The sequence below is a fragment of the Ornithorhynchus anatinus genome, chromosome X1, assembly GCF_004115215.2.
Source record: "Ornithorhynchus anatinus isolate Pmale09 chromosome X1, mOrnAna1.pri.v4, whole genome shotgun sequence".
In the NCBI taxonomy this organism is placed as follows: domain Eukaryota; kingdom Metazoa; phylum Chordata; class Mammalia; order Monotremata; family Ornithorhynchidae; genus Ornithorhynchus; species Ornithorhynchus anatinus.
In genome coordinates this window covers 65,071,524-65,093,305 of record NC_041749.1, presented here as the reverse complement: position 1 = coordinate 65,093,305, position 21,782 = coordinate 65,071,524, and the positions used below count along the sequence as shown (strand labels likewise).

The following is a 21,782-nucleotide window of genomic DNA, read 5'->3' as shown; positions in this document are numbered from 1 at the left end:
AATCAGTTCTTTCTCCAGAATTCACATGTGCTATAGGGAAAGTTTGCTGTAACTGTAGATAACACAGTCCCCATGTCCAAAACTGAACTCATATTCCCACCCAAACACTGTCCTCTCGTTGACTTTCCCATTACTGTAGATAGCATCACTATCCTCCAGGTATCACAAGCCTGTAACCTTGGCATTATTCTCAACTCAACTCTCTCATTCTATCCTCATATTCAGTGTCACCAAATCCTGTCAGTTCAACCTTCCCAACATCTCTAAAATCCATTCTTTCCTCTCCATCCAAACTGCTACCATTAATCTAAACACTTATCCTATCTTGCCTTGACTATTGCATCCCAGCCTCCTACCCTCCTATCTCCCTCCACTTCAATCCATATTTCAGTCTGCTGTCCAGATCATTTTTCTAAAAAAAAGTTCAGTTCATGTTTCCCCACTCCTCAAGAACTGCCAGTGGGTTGCCATCCACCTCCAAATCAAAAAGAACCTCCTTATCATCAGCTTTAAAGCACTCAATCTCAGCTTACCCCCTCCTACCTTACCTCCCTGCTTTCCCACTACAACCCAGCCCACACATTTTGCTAGTCCAATGCTAACCTCAGTTATATCAGTTTTATCTGTCTTGCCACTAACCTCTTGTTCATGTCCTGCCTCTAGCCTCAAATGCCCTACCTCTTTATTTTCAACAAATACTCTCCTGACCTTCAAAGCCTTATTAAAAGCCCAACTCCTCCAGGAGGCCTTCCCCGACGAAGCCCTTGCACTTGGATTTTCACCCTTTATTCATTCCTCCCTCAGCCCCAAAACACTTATATACATATCCATAATTTATTTGTATTAATGTCTTCTCCCCCCTCAGACTGTAGGCTCAGGATGAGCAGGAAACATGTTTACCAGTTCTATTATAGCTTATTCTCCCAAGTGCTTAGTACAACACTCTGCACACAGCAAACAATAAATGTGATTGATTAAGTATTGCGAGTTAGGCTTTATTATTCCTGAATCTGAAACTAGAGGAGACCCCTGAGGCCTGACCCTGTAGCCAAGTTGGATTCAAGGTAGCCCTGTTGTTGTTGTCTTATGCTGTCAAGTCATGTCCGACCCACAGTGACGCCATAGACACATCTCTCCCAGAACATCCCACTTCCATCTGCAATCGTTCTGGTAGCGTAGCCATAGAGTTTTCTTGGTAAAATACGGAAGCAATTTGCCATTGCCTCCTTCCGTGCAGTAAACCTGCATCTCTGCCTTCAACTCTCTCCCCGACACTGCTGCCCAGAGCAGTTGAGTTTTGACTTGTAGCAGATTGCCTTTCACTCACTAGCCACTGCCCAAGCTAGGAATGGAATGGATAGGCCTCTGCTTGACTCTCCCTCCCGTAGTCGAGACTGGTAGAGTACTGGAAACTCTCCAGATGCAACCCTGAGAGGTTAAGGTAGCCTTAGGAAATGTGTATTATAATCATTATTATTTTTGTATTTGTTAAATACTTACTATGTGTCAAGTACTGTTTTAAGTGGTAGATACAAGTTAATCAGGTCAGTCCCTGGCCCATATGGGGGTCACAGTCCATTTAGGAGGGAGAACAGGTTTTGAATCCCCATTTTACAAATGAGTAAACTGAAGTACAGAGAAGTTAAGTGACTTGCCCAAGGTCACACAGCAGGCAAGTGCTAGAGCCAGGTTTAGAACACAGACCCTCTGACTCTTATGCCTATACTATTTCCATTAGGCCACAGTGCTCCAGTGTAAAGGGAAGAGAACTCTTTTTGCTTTGTGCAGTTCATCTTGTAGCTGGACTTCAGTATTATAAGACATAGAACATTGTTGTGAGGAAGAGGCATTTGCCTTACTTGTTAATGAGCTTTCTTTGAATGGCTTTCCTAAGAATCTTGAAACCTGCTTTGTGTTTGTTTAATTATAATACACTCTGGCACATTGACATATAATTCTTGTTCACCTGTAATTATCTTTTGTGAGACTAATAGCAGAGTTAGATTATATTTACATTGTTTTACAAAGCTCTGACTGTGACTCATAGGTGTGTTAGCACTAGTTCTGGATGACTGACCTAGATTTGTCTTAAAAATTCAGGTTTACTTTTGATAAGCCAGTTAACATATGATTTATTAACCAAACTGAAGAGGTTATGGTGTATTACATTAGACCAGCAAAGTGAGTCAATAACTATGAAAGAAAATCTCACTATGGTTACTGTGTTGAGGTCTACTAGGTGTTCAAATGAGCCTCTTACCAAGCACAGGGAGAAACTCAGTTGGAAACTTCAGTGGTTCCTTGAGAAGATTTGCAACAGGCATTTCTCCCATGCCCATGGGTATAATAATATTTTGTGTTGCAAAATATCAGAGACATAATTGTACTTCAAATGACCCTAGTCCCTCTCCCTTCTGCATCACCTATGCAATTGGATCCCTACCCTTTAAGCACTTGATATTCACCCAACCCCACAGCCCCACAGCACTTACATACATATCTGTAATTGATTTATATCAACATCTGCCTCCCCCTCTAGACTGTAAGCTCACTGTGGGCAGGAAACGTTTTTACCAACTCTGTTGTACTCTCCCAAGTGTCTTGTAGTGTGCTCTGCACACAGTCAGTGCTCAATAAATGGCACTGATTAATTGAACCAAGTTTGCATGGGCTCCATCAAGGAATCTCCACAAGTAACCAAAAATTTTCCTGGGTAATTTAGAGCTAAGAGCTGTCACTGAATTTCATTTCTTAGGCACAAAGTGTCCAATATTGCAGAAAGACAAGAACGTTTCTATAGAAACATTCAGGGCATGTCACCTTGCTCCTCAAAAATCTCAAGTGGTTGCCTATCCACCTTTGTATCAAACAAAAACTCCTCACCATTGGCTTTAAAGCTCACCATCACCTTGTCCCCTCCTACCTCACCTCCCTTCTTTCCACTACATCCCAGCCTGCACACTCTGTTTCTTCAGGGCAAACCTCCTCACTGTGCCTCGATCTCGCCTGTCTCGCCACCGACCTCTGGCACATGCCCTTTCACTGGCCTGGAACGTCTCCCTCCTCAAATCCACCAGTCACTCTCCCCACCTTCAAAACCCTACTGAAGGTGCACCTCCTCCAGGAGGCCTTCCCAGACTAAGCCCCACTTTTCCTCAGCTCCCATTCCCTTCTGTGTCATCCTGACTCACTCCCTTTGCTCTTCCCCCCTCTCTCCGCCCCACAGCACTTATGTATATATCTGTAATTCTATTTATATTGCTGTCTGTTTACTTGAATTGATGTCTATCTCCCCCCACTCTAGACTATGAGCCCGTTTTGGGCAGGGATGGTCTCTCTTTGCTGTATTGTACTTTCCAAGCACTTAGTACAGTGTTCTGTTCACAGTAAGCGCTCAATAAATACGATTGAATGAATGAATGAGTGAATGAAAGTGGAAACCCGAAGGTAGGTCAGCATGTCTTTGAGGAGACTTAGAAACCCATTGTGATACCCAATCTGGCAACAGGTTTTAGACCAACTATAATGTCCAAACTTTTTTATGCCTATGAGCCCTCTGGTATTATCTCAGATATCCATTTCCACCTTTTTGAACATTTACTTCATAGAAACTCTTTAGACTGTAAGCTCATTGTGGGCAGGGAATGTGTATGTTATATTGTTGTTTGTACTCTTCCAAGTGCTTATTGCAGTACACTGCACACAGTAAGAACTCAATAAATATGATTGATTGATTGATTACCAATGGCTTTAAGGCACTCAATCAGCTCTTCCCCTCCTACCTAACCTCTCTGATTTCCTACTACAACCCATCCCACACACTTAGCTCCTCCTCACTGTCCTGTCCCCCAGAATTTGCGGATGTGGTATACATCCCACCTGAAATGGGGGACTTCCTGAGACAAAAAACAGTCATTTGGATCAAGAGCTGCTATGCTCAGAATGCTATTCCAAAACAAATTATCTTTGATCTACTCCAACGCTTAGTAGAGTGATGCATAGTAAGTGCTTAACAAATACTGCAGTTATTAGTATTCATTCATTCATTCAATTGTATTTATTGAGCCCTTACTGTGTGCAGAGTGTTGTACTAAGTGCTTGGGAGAGTACAGTGCAACAATAAACAGACACATTCCTTGCCCACAATAAGCTTACAGCCTATTTGGGGGGAGACACACATTAATATAAAAAAATTAATTACAGATATGTGCATAAATGTTGTGGGGCTGAGAGGAGGGAAGAACAGAGGGAGCAAGTCAGGGTGACACAGAAGGGAGTGGGAGAAAAGGAAAGGAGGGGCTTAGTCAGGGAAGGCCTCCTGGAGGATATGTGCCTTCAATAAGGTTTTGAAGACGGGGGAGAGTAACTATCTGTCATATTTGAGGAGGGAGGAAGTTCCAGGCCAGAGGCAAAACATGAGCAAGGGGTTGTGTACTCGAAAAGGGAATGGAACTAAAAGGCAGTGAGGATTCGAACCCACGGTGGTGATGCAAGCAAGGAAAGTAACACTCAGAGACAGTGTTGGATAGATCAGAAAAGGGAGGAAGGTGACCGAGTGCCCGCTCACCTCCGGAGAGGTCCGAGTGACACAACGGCCCTCCTCTCCTGTTTGGCTGTGCCTTTATTTGCAACATATAGGAGAAGTAGCCAATCACAAAAGAACTCGGACAAGTGTTCAATGACAAAAGGGACTCTTCAAGCAGGCCTTATCTGTTTTGGGTAAGAAGCAATCTCCTGTCCCCCAGAATTTGGAATTTGCGGAAGTGATATACATCCCACCTGAAAAGGGGGACTTCCTGAGACAAAAACAGAGTCATTTAGATCAAGAGCTGCTATGCTCAGAATGCTGTTTTTAACAATCCCCCCTTTTGATCCCAGCAGGGCCCAGACCTTGCGGAGATCACATGTCCCTCCTCGAGGTACAAAGGTCTTCCGCGAGAAACGGCACCTCTGGGGAGCTGTAGGTCTTGTCCAAGCACTGGGTGATCTCGAGAAGGTCTTCCCATGTGAGGGGTGCTCCTGACGGGCGCAACAGCATTATCGATTGGGCTGCCTTTTGGAAACACAGCTTTAGAAGATGAACGACACAGCAAACCAGGAAAAGGGCACATATAATTGGGAGGCCAAAGGCAATGAGTCCACTGGTCAAATTTCCCAGCCAAGCAGGCATGTTCGAGAGTCCCAACCAATCCCACCAAGACCCAGAAGCGTAGTCACGCTGGGAAGGCAGGCGACCCATTTAAGTTGTGATTTTCTGAACATCAGTCTCTATGCGACTAGACTCATCCCGGTAGAAACAACAGGACTGGTTTAGGACCACACAGACCCCGGGCGAGGAGTAGGTCTAAGGCCATTCGGTTCTGTAGGGCCACACGGGACAGGGAACTCACCTCCGACTGAAGGGCGGTGATGACGTCTCCTGTGTAGCTGGCTAACAGACGGAGCTCAGCAGAGAGATTGAAAAGGGAGCGAGAGAGACTTTCCATGCCCACAGTGGGGAAAAAGGCCAAAAGCAAAGGCATGCCATCCATAAAAAGAGAGGTTTTGATGTACAGACAGTCCTGGCACAATAACCCCTAGGGCACAAATTCCAGGATTCTCAGTTAAATTGCTGAGGGTCCTGTGCTCCATAGAGAATCGGGCAATTCTCCAAGTTCAGTGGTCCTCGGGGAGTTTCTTGGTGCCTGGGCTACCAGGACCTTAGCTGCATTGTCCTGTTTCATAGTCTCTACATGACGAGCAATCCCTCTGAGTTCGGTAAGGGGCTTAGAACTCCATCTGGGAATAAATTTATCAAAATAATTAGAAAACTTCCCTTGTTTAACAAAGGCGGTAGCCAGAGCCCTGACATCCCAATCATTATCCAAATTCAACTGTACTAAAGTCTCAGCCGCTTCACTTAATCGATTAAAGAATTCATCTGAGGTGTCTATGTCCTTCTGCCTCAGCCCATTAAAGGAATCCCAATCAGGAGGTTTTTCTACCTATCTCCTGAATGGCGATTAATAGGGTCTGATGAGCCTGTGTAAGGCACTGCCAGTCTCCTTCTACATTCAAGTTCCAATTAGGATCCGCAACTGGCCAAGCCACACGGGGCTGGCCTTCACCTTCTAATCTTACGGTCTGGGCGCGTATACGCTGTCTCTCATCTCTAGTAAAAAAAAAGTTCCAACAGCTCCTCTACATCTGCCCAGGTTGGAGAATGGGTCCTAAAGATGCCCCAAAGTCGTCTATGGACCTCCGAAGGATTTTGGGCGAAGGGAGGAGTATTCTGTTGCCACAACAACAGTGTCTGGGGCTGGAATGGGATATGGGAAGGAAGGGAAGTAACCATTAACTGTCCACGCTCAACAGGGATCTGTTGATGAGATACCTGTACCGGGGCCATGACTGCGGGAGGTGTATGCACCGGTGGGAGGTAGGACGATGGGGAAGGGCTAAGTGAGGGGGCAATGGGCAACTGAGGATATAGTCCAGGTGGCTGAGGAGAACTGCACCCAAGAATAGACGTTTTAGGGGTGGCTAGTGCTTCTGGAACACTGGCAGGATTTTCTCTTGTTCCCGCCTCAGCCCATAAATACCAGTAACACATATCCCCGGCACGAGAGACACATAGGATCTCCTGGAGTCTTTTGAGAATTTGAGGATCAAACGAACCTCCTTCAGGCCAGATATAATGGCCGGTTTGATCTTGAAACTGGGTCCATACTTTATGACACTGCAAGAATTTTTTTTTCTCGTCATTCCTTTTTGTACCGGAAGGACACCCTCGTCCCACAACTTCTGCAGTTTAGTTAAACACTCATTAGACTTACTGTGACCTGACCCCATAATGATCAACGGTCCCGCCTAAATGATTAGGATCCTGGGATGTCTCCCAGACCCTACCCTGGGACGTCTCCCAGACCCTGGGACGTTTCCCAGACCCTAGTGAAACGTCTTTCACTAGAAACCCTCCAACCCTACACCGGGAGGAGAACCCTTTCCCTATTTCCGGGAAAGAAACATCACTTACCCGCTCTCTGACGGGTGCTCCTAATTAAGCAGAACCAGGTCAAAGGAGGGAGGGAGGATCCGGGCCCTAAAAGCGGATCCCTTAGACTTATGATTGAGCGCTAGGTGGATTCACCGTCCCCTCTCTGATCCATTCTGCGTTGAAGTTGGTCACGGCACGAGGGTCCCTTCGTGGTCGCCAAGAAACTGTACTCGAAAAGGGAATGGAACTAAAAGGCAGTGAGGATTCGAACCCAAGGTGGTGACGCAAGCAAGGAAAGTAACACTCAGAGACAGTGTTGGATAGATCAGAAAAGGGAGGAAGGTGACCGAGTGCCCGCTCACCTCCGGAGAGGTCCGAGTGACACAACGGCCCCCCTCTCCTGTTTGGCTGTGCCTTTATTTGCAACATATAGGAGAAGTAGCCAATCACAAAAGAACTCGGACAAGCGTTCAATGACAAAAGAGACTCTTCAAGCAGGCCTTATCTGTTTTGGGTAAGAAGCAATCTCCTGTCCAAGCAAGCCTTATCTGTTTTGGGTAAGAAGCAATCTCCTGTCCCCCAGAATTTGGAATTTGAGGATGTGATATACATCCCAGCTGAAAAGGGGGACTTCCTGAGACAAAACAGAGTCATTTAGATCAAGAGCTGCTATTCTCAGAATGCTGTTTTTAACAGGTTGGAAACGAGATAGGTGAGATGGAGGCACAGTGAGAAGGTTAGTATCAGAGAAGTGAAGTGTGTGGGCTGGGTTGTAGTAGGAGAGTAGTGAGGTGAGGTAGGAGAAGGCAAAGTGATGGAGTGCTTTAAAGCCAATGTTGAGAAGTTTTCGTTTGATGTGGAGGGGGATGGGCAACCACTGGAGTTTTTTGAGGAGTGGGGTCACATGTCCTGAATGTTTTTGTAGAAAAATGATCCAGGCAGCAGAGTGAAGTATAGACTGGAGTGGGGAGAGGCAGGAGGCTGAGAGATCAGCATGGAGGCTGATGCAGTAATCCAGGGGGAATAGGATGAGCGATTGTATTAACGTGGTAGCAGTTTGGATGGAGAGGAAAGGGAGGATTTTAGTGATTAGGATTAGTAGCAATATTAGGAGGAGGAGGAGGAGGAGGAGTAATATGGTTGGTATTACTAGGTTTAATGTCCCAGAGAGTCTGGGATTTTGGTGACAATGGAGCATCAAACTACTTTACCAAGTCAGAGGTCTCTAGTAAATCTAGTTTTTAGATGGACAACTCATCTTCTCAAGCAGTTTCACCTGTAGGTATATCAGATTGCAACACAAGATTACCAGCACCATTCAGTTCATTAGCATTATCTCCAGTGCTCACCTAGAGATAGCTTTGCTGGGTGGGTTGCATGAGAACAATGGGTCATAGTGGGACCCCCAAGGAGCTGGGTAGATAATCAATCAAAGATGTTAAATAGAAACTAGGAGGATAGAATATCTTTTAAAGAGCCTCAAAAAGATGTGATGGAGCAGGCAAAACAACAGTGAACTTTTAGGCTCTTAATGAGGAGCAGGAAAGTAGTTCTGAAACATCAATAACCCCTCCTCCTTCTCCAAGTTTCCCATTGCCTCATGACTAGGACCAGACACCAGAAAACCTAGGAGAGGTTCAGGGAAAGGAGAAGCAAAGTTGTGTTGACACTACATTTGTGATTCTTATCTAGCTTAGACTGGGCCCTGCTGGGTTCCAGCCTTACTATTTGGTCCTGCAGACTTCCAAGAGGTCATTCTAGGGAAAATAAATGACCTTCTACAATGAAATTTGGGAAATCTAATGGGCCAGTTACATTTATAATCCACTGTGACTGTCCCCATGGAGGAGGGTGTGTGAGTGGCTGCGTGTATGTGTACTATCCGGGAAATGGGGAGATGGACCTCATGAAAACCCCCAAATTGGGCAAAAACACCCAGAAAAGTCCCTGTGAACATCTGGGGAAGTCCTCACAGGCTGGTCCTGAATGCTGGGAGGAGCCCTGCCCTCTTCAGAGCTGGGAGTCATCAGACATCTGGTGACTCAATCATCTCTTCTGGGGACTCAGAGCCCCTCCCCAGAAACTCTGGCCCGCAGGAAGGCCCAGGATTTTTCATCTCCAGGAGAGAAGAGAGTCCCTAAGGAGTGGACAGGAAACAATGAAGTGCTAAAGCCTGAAGCCAGTGAGACCCAACCAGCAGAATGGAGAATGAAGACCCCGGGTAGGCTGGTACAAGGTGTGAATGTCAAGTGTGCATGCATCATGAAGGCAGCCGGTGTGTACAGGTGAGTAGCTTAGCCAGTCTCTTGGTTCCCTTGGTAGGGCTCTCTCTCCTCTTCCTCTTGTCCTTGCTGGTTGCTGCTGCTCTATCTAAGGGATCAGACTCCATAGTTAGCCTGCTTCTCTAACCATGGGGCCCACTAGCTGGCAAATAACCCTTAGCGTAACCAATCCGTGACTTTCTGCCTATTGAATCTGAGCACCGGGGATAGTCGCCGTGGGCGGGAGTCCTTATATCATTCAAGGCAAAAGTGACCTTAGAATTCTAGTAAATGACCATGTGGACATTTCTCTTGGTCTTTTCTACAGACTAACCTTTATAATCATCATCATAATCATCAATGTCAGTGTCATCATCACATATGTATTTTTCCAGCTGATAAATCCTTTATAGTTCCCAAGGCTATTTAGAACCAAGGCATAAAGCAAAATGGAGTTCTTCGAGATACCTCACTAAAAAAAAATGACTGCCCCATTATATTGGAGGTTGATATCAGTAATCATGTGTTAATATATATATGACCTCTCTTTAGTCTCACCAGTTTAAATATATCAACTGGCAATATTTAGAAAGTCTCGGCTTGTTCAGGGGTAGTTATTGTTACTCTTGCTCCTAACCACAATTTATTTGGAATGGGCACAGGTGAACTGATCACTGCTGTTAAAAAATAGGCAACAGGACATTAGTTTTATCCTGTAATAGATGGTGTGTCCAGCTGTAGTTGCTGTAGAAAGGAGGTTGAATGTTAATTAGGTGTCAACGGTAATTATGGTGATTATGTTTTTGAATAGCTATTGGAAATAGCTAGATCCTCTTCTAAAATGTGTTGTGAATGACATTTTAATAGTTTTAAAGAAAAAAGAAAAGCAGCCTTTTCCTAAGGAAATTACAGTGAGATAGAATTGTAGTAAAATAGATTTCTTAACAAAGAACTGCAACAATAACTCCAATAGTTAACCATCAAAGTATATAGTACGTGTTGAGGAAAATCCTGAAAAAGAATTTTGAGACAAGATACCTTGTTAAAAAAGAAAATGCAATGAAGTGTAACCCCTTGCTTGATTTTGAATTTGGCTAGTACCTAAGAAATGGTGAACCATTTCTATTTGTCTTCAGAATGTAGCTAATTCAGGTTTTTGGCCAATTCATTTTTTGGCATATCCACTGCTAAACATATTAATATTCTCTAAATTGAAAATACTAACTGGTACCATTTGCTACAAGACACTCTATTTGCACTCATCAAACCTACAAATTGCAGCCCCAAAGTAAAACCCAAATAAAGAGGCATCTCTTTGGATTTTTTAATTAACTAATGAAAAACAATAATTCCATCATTTTCTATTGTAATGGGTAGCTGTCCATGTCCAGGCTTCTGTGAATTCAGTAATGTCTGCCTCCCCGTGTAGATTGTAAGCTCCATGTAGGCAGGGATCATGTCTAGCAATTCTGTTGTATTGTACTCTCCCAAGATCATAGTACAGTGCTCTGCACACAGTAAGCTCCCAATAAATGCCATTGATTGCTTGACTGAGAACATAAATATCCTTACAAGAACACACAGGAAATGAGCACAGGATATTCATTTTTAAAACTCTGAACCTGCTCATGTCTAATTCTAGTAGAATTTGTTTACTTCCTTGCTTTCTATGCACTTATCAAGATAACAGTTATTGAGGTCATTGTCATATTTAATAATAATGTTGGTATTTGTTAAGCGCTTACTATGTGCCAAGCCTGTTCTAAGCGCTGGGGTAGATTGAAGGTAATCAGGTTGTCCCACGTGGGGCTCACAGTCTTCATCCCCATTTTACTGATGAAGTAACTGAGGCACAGAGAAGTTAAGTGACTTGCCCAAGGTCACACAGCTGACAGTGGCAGAGCTGGGATTAGAACCCATGACCTCTGACTCCCAAGCCCGTGCTATTTCCACTAAACCATGTTGAGATTTGGAGATGGTTGTGCTTCCTGTGCTACAGAACAGAGAGGCTCGTGTAGTAGCATCTCCTAGTAGATAGAGCATGGGCCTGGGAGTCAGAGGACATGTCTTCTAAACCCAGCTCCACCACTTGTCTGCTACGTGACCTTGGGCAATTCAATTCACTTCTCTGTGCCTCAGTTACCTTATCTGTAAAATGGGGATTAAGACTGTGAGCCCCCTGTGGGACAGGGACTGTGTCCCTAATTACCTTGCATCTACCCTAGTGCTTAGAACAGTGCTTGGCACATGGTAAACCCTTAACAAATACCATAATCATTATTATTATCATTCACAATACAGCAACAAACAGACACGTTTCCTGCCCACAACAAGCTCACATTCTGGAGGGGGAAACAGGCATTAATATACATAAATAAATAAATTCTAGATATATACATATGTGCTGTAGGGATGGGAGGGAGAATGAATGATTAGACTGCAAGCCCGTCGATTAGACTGTAAGCCCATCAAAGGGCAGGGACTGTCTCTACCTGTTACCAATTTGTACATTCCAAGTGCTTAGTACAGTGCTCTGCACATAGTAAGCGCTCAGTAAATGCTATTAAATGAATGAATGAAGGGAGCAAGTCAGGGTGATGCAGAAGCGAGTGGGTGAAGAGAAGAGGAGGGCTAAGGGAAGGCTTCTTGGGAGGAGATAATTATAATAATGTTGGTATTTGTTAAGTGCTTACTATGTACAGAGCACTGTTCTAAGCGCTGGGGTAGATACAGGGTCATCAGGTTGTCCCACATGAGGCTCACAGTTAATCCCCATTTTACAGATGAGGTAATTGAGGCACAGAGAAGTGAAGTGACTTGCCCACAGTCACACAGCTGAGAAGGAGATGGGCCTTCAATAAGGCTTTGAAGAGGGGAGACTATCTGTCTGAGGATGGAGGCCAATCCAGGCTAGAGGTAGGATGTGGGTGAGAGGTTGGCAGTGAGATAAGTGAGATTGAGGTACAGTGAGAAGGTTAACATTAGAGGTATGAAGTGTGTGGGCTGGGTTCTAGTAGGAGAGTAGCAAGGTGAGGTAGGAGAGGGCAAGGTGATTAAGTGCTTTAAAGCCAATGGTGAGGAGTTTTTATTTGATGCGGAGGTGGATGGACAACCACTGGAGTTTCTTGAGGAGTGAGGAAAAAAGGTCTGAAGGAAAAAGAGCAAGGCAGCAGAATGAAGTATGGATTGGAGTGGGGAGAGACAGGAGTCAGGGAAATCAGCAAGGAGGCTGATATATTAATCAAGGTGGGATAGGATAAATGCTTGTATAATGTGGTAGCAGTTTGGATGGAGAGGAAGTGGTGGACTTTAGCAATGTTGGGGCAGATTAGGACTATGAGCCCCATGTTGGACAGGCACTGTGTCCAATCTGATTAATTTATATCTACTCCAGCACTTAGAAGAGTACTCGACACATAGTAGTCACTTAGCAAGAACCATAATTATTATTAGGAGTTAATAATGGGAGCGATCTTTAGTTTGCCATAGAACCTCTCAATTGTTATAATGCCTTTTCCCAGCTTCTGTGCCTCTGTCCAACTGACCTCTCATAAAAACACCAACCAGTCCTAAATTCTAGACTACTTCTCCCTTGTTTAACTCTTTTTGATGTAAATGGTGTATACCAGTATTTGTCAGTGTTTTTGTCCTTAGAGTGATCTGAGTTGCTCTATGCTCAGACTATCATTCATCCCTCCCTGGACATCTGCCACTTTGGGACTATGGAATTTCTGCTTTGGATGCCAGAATGTACATTAGAGTTCACTTAGGAGCTTAGAGTAGAGTGTAATGGCACTGTTACAATGAAATAAGATGCCACTCATGATGCATAAATAATGATAACTGTGGTACACCCAGTTCTAGAAAATGAGGGTTGTGTTTTATGAAAACCCTTCATTAAGGAAAAATCACGCTGTGGTAGTCACCTGTTTTGATGCCAAGTCCATGTGCACAAATTGTTTCTTTCTGCACGGGGGCACTGCATTGTTGGAAGAACATTTCCTAATTCTAGTGAAAACACGTTATGGCGGAATTGAGTGTTCTTATCAAGTGCTTGTCCCCATGCCACACACCATTCCTCCAAACCCAACCTTCACCCCACTGTTACTTCAACATGCAAGCCCCACCATCACTAACAGCTGTTAGGTGTTTGGCAGTTCAGATTTCCCTGTTGGTTCAATCACTCAATCTGTGGTATTTATTGAGCACTTACTGACCTACGTACTTGGGAGTACAATACCGTGGAGGTGGTAGACATACTTCCTGCCCAAAAGGAATTTGCAATCTAGAAGAGACATATGTACAAATAAGTTACAGATAAGGGAAATGGATATGCACAAATGTGCTGTAAACACTAGAATGTAAGCTCATTGTGGCAGGGAATGTGTCTACAAACTCTGCTATATTGTACTCTCCAAAGTCCTTAGTACAGTGTTCTGCACATAGTGAGCACTCAATAAATAGGATTGACTGATTCCTGGGGGTGATTATCAAGTACTTAGGGGGTTACCAAAGTAGTTCTCAAAATCTGCTCAAATTGAAAGAGTGCAAGTAGAGATTCCAGATCATGGAAGTCAGTGATATAATCAGCAGTTTGACAGAACCATGAAGCAATTGTCCTCCATGACCCCCTGGCAACTTTTCCAAGCCTGTTATAGGAGTTCTGCCACCCCAACTTGAGAAACACTATGTTTAGGATAAGTACAGGAGTCTCTAAAACAATAATCTGACACCTTCCAGATATTACCAGCCACTCCTGTTCCAACAACCATATGGTCCATTGGTTTTCTTGGGTGACTAAACTTGGTCATGAGATAAACCTGGTCCTCCTCAACCTCTCAGCTGCCTTTGACACCGCTGACTACTTCGGGAAACATCCAATCTTAGCTTCAGTGACATTGTTCTCTGGTTCTCTTCCTATCTTTTTTCTATTTCTGGCACTCCTTCCATTGCTGTAGTGCCAGATTGATCTCTGTAGCAATGCGTTCCCAATAGTACAGTGCTATACCAAACTATTTAGCATTATGGTAATCATTAGTATTTACTGAGCACATACTGTGTGTAGAGCACTGTACTAAGTGTTTGGGAGAGTATAATGATGATGGTATTTGTTAAGCATCTGCCATGTGCCAAGTACCATTCCAAGCTCTGGAAAAGATACAAGGTAATCAGGTTGTCCCACGTGGGGCTCACAGTCTTAGTCCCCATTTTACAGATGAGGTAAATGAGGCACAGAGAAGTAAAGTGACTTGCCCAAAGTCACACAGCTGATAGGTGGCAGAGGCGGGATTAGAATGCATGACCTCTGACTCCCAAGCCTGTGATTTTTCCACTAAGCCATGCTGCTCCTCTGTGCAATTGCTCCTTTGTGCAGTAAAGTTGGTAGGCATGATCCATGCCCACAATGAGTTTATAGTCTACAGGGAGAGACAGTCATTAAAATAAATTACAAATAGGGGAAAGTCCTCATGATGCTTATTCTGCCCTCCTGACTTGCATGTATTTTCATTTTGCCATTCAACTACTGCTTAATTACATAGCTGTCCTTCATTCTACTCATGTGTCCTTCCTGCTAGATTCTCAGGCTACTGAATGATAAAGTCTGATTTTCTCTGTTCTTAAAGTCCCTCACAGTGCCCAGGGAAGTAGTAGGTATGCAGGGCACTTAATTTTTAATTGACCACAATGAGATATTTTCCTAATTTCTCATAATTATTGCATGTGTGATGTTTTGAGAAATAGAAACTTTTGAGAAATTTAAAATTAAAATATTTTAGCTATCCTTATGAAAGCAAAACTCTTGAAAAATGGATCCGGTCTGTGAAAAATACTGCAAAGTGTTCATCTAGAAATTTAAATGACTTTCTTTATTTGAATTCAAAAGCTCATATCCTGATATGACTGGAACATCTTCTAGTAGTCAAGTCAATTCTATGGGCTTCATTTGTGTAGCCTTTCACAGTTAAATCTGATAATGCATATAAAATAACAGCTCATATTATAAGCATTTGCCATGAAATAATTTTAATGTCTCAAAGAAAATCATGTGCTAGTTACATTATGGCTTTAATTTTTTTTTTAATTGATCCCCATTACCTCCCATCAAATTCAGTGAATCATCATGTTTCAACAATAGGTGTCGCTGATCTATTGATTTCTACTGTACATCTCTCCAGTAACTATTCACCAATGCTTCGAGTGACCTTTGATCAGCAATGCTGAATTAGGGGTATTGTCTTAATTGAAGTAATCAAAAAATAATTGCGGAAGAACGCTAAAGAAAAAGAGAGAAGCACACTAAGGCTCATATAATGGCATAATCAGTTGAAACAAACTGGTAGAGGGATTAGAGATTGACTAGTTTTGATCAAAATGATTTTCCTTTTCTTCACTAGAATGAGTTATGAGGACCAAGAACAGGAGGACCAGTAGAACAGCAGTACTTAAAAAGAACTTTAAACAGAGGAGGAGGAACAGTCTAAAAGGATTCATTTATGCTGTTATCATGAATGACAGTGAGTAACTATTGTGAGCAGAGCACCAAACTAGGCACTTGGGGAACATACAAAAAAAAAGCAGCGTGGGAAGCAGCATGGCTCAGTGGAAAGAGCACGGGCTTGGGAGTCATAGGTCATGGGTTCGAATCCCGGCTCTGCAACTTGTTAGCTGTGTGACTGTGGGCAAGTCACTTAACTTCTCTGTGCCTCAGTTACCTCATCTGTAAAATGGGATGAAGACTGTGAGCCTCACGTGGGACAACTTGATTAACCTGTGTCTACCCCAGTGCTTAGAACAGTGCTCTGCACATAGTAAGTGCTTAAATAAAAAAAAAGCAAAAGATACAATCCCTGCTGCACTTTAGGAGTTTACAGTCCAATGCAAATTGACACAATATATGTTAGATAAAATAAAGAATAGATACACCTGATAAGCACAAACAAATAAATAGATAGGAAGATGTCAAATAAACAGATATAGGCATAAATGGTATGTCATAACCAGGAAAGTGGGACAGTAATAATAATAATAATGTTGATATTTGTTAAGCGCTTACTATGTGCAGAGCATTGTTTTAAGCACTGGGGTACATAAAGGATAATCAGGTTGTCCCATGTGAGGCTCACAGTCTTCATCCCCATTTTACAGATGAGATAACTGAGGCACAGAGAAGTGAAGTGACTTGCTGACAGTCACACAGCTGACAAGTGGCAGAGCCGGGATTCAAACCCATGACTTCTGACTCCCAAGCCCGGGCTCTTTCCACTGAGCCACACTGTTTCTCTAGCCACCTGAACGCGAAGACAGGAGCTGATGAAGAGTGGGCATGCCAGGCAGGGGGTAAGGCATGAGCAGTGAGTCGCAACTGGAAGAGTTATGAAGTAGTTTGTTTGAGGCTAGTAAAAATGTACTGGTCAATAGCAAGAGCAGAGGGCAGAGCAGATAAAGAGGGAGTCAGTTGATGGAGAGCTGTTAAGAGCTTTCACCTGAAGGTGGAAAGGAGAAAAGTAAATTGAACAATGAGAGAATGATTGATTTCACAAGAAAATAGAATGGTTGTGCATAAGAACCTGAGATAGAGAGGCACAGTAGAGAGCAGTGTTTAAAATACACTTCCAGTTTTGGAGGTAGACGGTTCCACCCTTTCTTTAGTGATTGGGAGAGATAAGAAAGACTCCAGGAAAGGAAAAAAGAGAAGACAAACACAGACACACACACTACAAAAGACTCTGCCATTGGTTTTTAGAGCAAGATTAATTTGATTGTCAGATTCTGTTATGGAGCTAATATTGTGAATACAATAATGATTTTATGTGGGAAGCAAAGTAAAGAAGGCAATTACACAGTGGTTTAATAACAGCTTCTGCTGGCTAGATATCTAAAACTTAAAATACAGTTGACAGTAATTAGTTTAATTTTTAAAAACAAAAAAAGATGTTAAATATCTATAGAAAAATACAATAGAAATACATTTGATGAATTCTTAGTCTAGAGTGTTTTTATTATTCACATTGTGATTTTTCTGATCGCCACTTGTGATCCAAGTACTGTGTATAGAAATTGAAGAAAGTAAAAATGCTGAAAATGAGCAAAGGACATTCTTAAACATGATGAAAGCACTGGAGATTTGAAAATCCAAGGTTGTTATTTAAGATGAACCTCAGAAGTATTGTGAATGTTTAAATTGATTACTACAGTTTATAAAGCCTACTTACGCTAAGCCTAGCACCTAAGACTCTGTCCATTACCTTGTAATTAAACTCCCTTGTTATATTGTCTCCACTACCAATTGACTTGTTCCTCATCTCCAGAAATAATTTATTTTGACTGGGTGGTGAGGGAGAAACCAGTCACTCAACCCAATTCATATTAACTTCCAGTTAATTCCATCCAATATCATTCAGTTAGGAGTAATGTGACTTTTTTTCTTTTAATATTCTGTTCTTCCTTTGCATGGAGAGAGGGAGATAGAATTTCTGCAAGGGGTCTTTTTAACCAGTGGGGGTATTGCAAAATATCAATCCAGAGGATAGGTGTAACCTATGGAACATTCCTCAATTCCTAATCTAGAAGGGAGTTGTGCCCATTACCCGACCTGCTCTGTCCCTGCCTGCTTTACTGAGGCTACCAACAACACTGCCAATTAGTGCCAATTGTGATTTTCATCATCCTGCCAGGAACCAGCTGCAACCACTCCCTAGTTTGTTCCACACAGACCAGTGAACATCCAGTGGGGAGGAATAAATTTGACCACTATCATTTAGCCTCAATTTGCACAAGTGACCTGAAGGTAAAGCACACAATAACCATAAACATCCCATGTAGAGGTAACCAGGCCTTGGGTCATAGGGATTTTGATAATGATTATGTACTGGTTCTAGAAGATTAAAGCAGTGAGCTCATTCAGGAAATAATTAATTAGGGCAGTCTCAAAGAGAAGATGAATGATTCTTTCCTGTTTTCTTTAATTGGCTCAGAATCTATTTCATTCAATAGTATTTATTGAGCACTTACTATGTGCAGAGCACTGTTTCAGAGAACAGTGCAAACATTCTGATTATTCCCTTTTCTTGAAAGTGTGTAGAAGGTATTTGTTCCATCACTCTAACTTTAAAATGATACATTAGTATGGAAAGGGAGAAGCACTGGTTTAGTTACACACTGGTGTGTACCCACACTCTGCTTTCTTTCAGAAATCCATCCAAGTAAGTTAGCAGCTGTGTTATCTCAGTATCGTTCTGTTTTTGTGTTGTGTAACTAGGCTGTAAGCAGAGACTTAATCTATATTCTCTGTGTACTCTGTTATCGACAAAAATAGGGAGGGTTCATTTAGTGGATGAAGAGACTAAAGACTCTGAGAGAACGGGTCAAAGAACAGAAAAGTAAGAAAGCGGCGAGCAGCCCACTCACCCCAGCAGGGTACAACTAACTGCAGCACACCTTCCAGGCTGCCCTGCCAGCTTTATTGGTATGGCGGAACCGATGCTGGCGCAGGGCGTCCAATTGGGGCTAGGCACACGTGGCAACAGTAGCCAATCAGTAAGCACTTCCGTGATCACGTCACACCCGACCAGCCCGCACAAAAGTGGCGCACGTGGACGTGGTTTGAAAACTGGAGCGCGTGCAAAGTTTGAATGGGTCACGTGACACGGAGTCATCTTGCAGTTCACGGCACGGAGTCATCTTGCAGTTCACGTGACACAGGTCACGTGACAGGGGCTTGAGGCTGGCCTCACCAACGCCATCTTGATTTGGTCCGCAACAGCTCCTCAATGAATGAACACAAAAGTATTTTGATCTAGCCAGTTCCCCTAAGGACAAAAAATAACCGATGACATATGGAAACGCCAACTTGCTCATTTGATTTCCTTTTCAATATAAAGAGTTGATCTCTGCATACTCATAGACCAAGTAGTCAACATTAACGATATTTAGAAACTGGACTAAGCTAAATAATTTCAGAGCACTTTAAATGCATTTGATTAGTTAACACACACAACTGCAGTAGAATTCAGAAAATCTGAGTGGGTGCTATTGGCATGTTGAGCAGCAAGTTTTATAAAAAAGGTCCATCTGCTTACCAGTAAATATGCTAATCTTCTAAAATGTCAGACTAGTGGATTCTGAGGTTATTTTCGTTAGTCTTTGTATGGATATTTTATTGAATTGTTTAAAAATAAACCTTCTGCCCACATCCCTACTTTGAGGATGTCGTACTTAAATGAATATTTTAAAATACTTTGTGTTTGATGCCACTATCAACAAGGGCAGCATCCAAACTGTCCTTACAAGGCCTGGTTGGGCATTTCTTATCAAATAAACCCTTTTATCAAGGTTACACGTGGACCGGTGCATGACACCATGAAGCCAGTCTGACTTTATGGCTAGGAATTCTCCTCTTTGGTGAATTCTCCAAAGATTGACCATTTTCAAGATGGCTTTACAAAGCTAGTGTTCCCTTTGTCAGGTGTACTAAGGCTTGGTTCCGGAGTTGCTAAGAGAAGAGGGAAAGGGAGAGGAGACAGAGTGGGACTCCCTCTGCTGTCAGGTCAGGGGTGGGTGGTGGGGGGTTCAGAGCAATGTGTCTCTCATTTCCCAGGCAATTCATTTGGGTTCCATGAAGGATTGTGGTCATTTTGAACTACAATCCATTTATCTGGCAAAATCCTTCAAGATGACTAGATAAGCTGCTTCAAGCTCTTGCTGCCTCATCTACTGTCTAAGTGGTTTAATGAACTACATTAATCACTGATCTAAAGACAAGGGTTTCAGAGCCAGAGAAGATGGAGGTGGGACATTTTTGTGAGTCTGGCTTCTACACCTCCTGCGATGACCTCTCTGACCCTTCCTCTGACCCCGCCCCACATGGTGTCGAGAGATGCTTGTAAATCCTATCAAATATACCCTAAAAATTTGTACTTGTATCATGTAACCTTTACTTGTAGCTGAAAAGGAGGAAAAAATAGTTTGCTTCTCTCTGGAAAAGCCTCCATAGTCTCCATAAAGGCTATTGTCCACAGAGAAGCCTCGATGGGTTCTGGAACCTCTCATCCCCTGTGCCCACCCCCACCTCCCCCGTGAGGCTGGGTATAGCATAAGGGCTCCAGTCTGGGATGTGGAGAGTATAAGAGCACCCTGTGGGAGGGAGAAGAGAGAGTTTGAGGAGCCCAGCACTATCCTAAGGATTTCCTAGGTTCCCTGAAAGCTTTGTTGAGCTCTATGATTTAGTTCAGGCATCTTCACAGTCATATTCAACTTGCCACTTCCTTTCCCACAACCCCTCGCCTCCTGCAGTTTCTGATATCCCTTTATGTAGAGCTTCTGTTTTTGTTACAGAAAGAGCTTGGAAGTGGTAGTCGGGAAACCTGGGAAACAGAGCACCTGCTGTCATGAGAAGCAAAATAGAATAGGTGCTGAGTGGATAGAGCATAGGCCTGGGAGTCAGAAGGTCATGGGTTCTAATCCTGACTCTGCCACCGTCTGCTGTGTGACCTTGGGCAAGTCATTTCACCCCTCTGTGCCTCAGTTACCTCATCTGCAAAATGGGGATTGAGACTGTGAACTCTATGTGAGACAGGAACTGTGTCCAACCCAATTTGCTTGTATCCACCCCAGCACTTAGTACAGTGTCTGGCACAGAGTAAGCACTTAACAAATACCATAACTATTATTATTACTGTCAGGGTGAATGAGATTTAGTTTTTTCTTACTTGTTTTTCCAGAAACTCATTTGATTAGGTTTCTTTTTAACAAATGAATGTCCTCCCTTAGCTTTGTTACTGCAACCTCCTACCTATCTTTGGTTTTAACTGAATTATTTAACTATACTGTAAGGATCATGTCATATGTTAGAACAATAAAGGCTGTGAAATGGTATGTGAGGGTGTTCTTTGCTTCAGAGTACCTATTTTTGTCAGACCCTGGGGTCACTGCTACTTCATTTCAGAAACATTTTGTCAGAATTGTATTTCATAGCTGAACAATTTTTAAAAATGAAGGTAAATTAACTCTGGGTTGCTTTCTGTAGGGAGAAAAAAATCATGTTGCTTTGGGCAAAGGTTCAGTTTCAAATATGTTTAAAATAATTTTAAAACATACATCTGTAAACACTATCCTTGCTGGTTGCACCTATCTTGAGCCTGTTTTCTCGTGAAGAAACCATGTGTAAAGTAGTGTTCTTCCAGTATTTCCAGATTTAAAGATGATCTCATGCTATTTATTTGAAAGTATTAGGTAAAATGGCATATTCTTCAGCTTGAGTATTGCAAACCCCACAAAAATGAAAGCTTTAAATAATCTCTTACCCAAATTTTATGTACTGCTTTTCTGAAAATAAGTACATGGCTTACTTTGCATTGTTTACTCTTATAAGATGCATGATTTCTTTGTTGGACCATCTTGTGAGTGTCAGATGTATTCTAATTACAACACCAAGGCCATTTTATGCCTAAATTTTAAAAAAAATGTAGATCATTTTCTCAATCTATGAAACATGTAACAGCAATCACAGTGACATTCATTAGGTGTGAAAAAGTGTATTAAGTGCT

General features: G+C 42.7%; 1 protein-coding gene and 1 non-coding gene across 2 annotated transcripts in view; one reads left to right on the top strand and one right to left on the bottom strand.

Moving 5' to 3' along the window:
* The window catches only part of SYNPR (synaptoporin), a 313,578-nt gene that overhangs the window by 110,534 nt on the left and 181,262 nt on the right, over window positions 1-21,782 (top strand). The gene's annotated exons all lie outside the window — the stretch shown is intronic.
* LOC114807111 lies at window positions 1,301-1,438 on the bottom strand. The gene has a single exon (XR_003755164.1). It is a non-coding gene; the product is annotated as a small nucleolar RNA SNORA7 (small nucleolar RNA).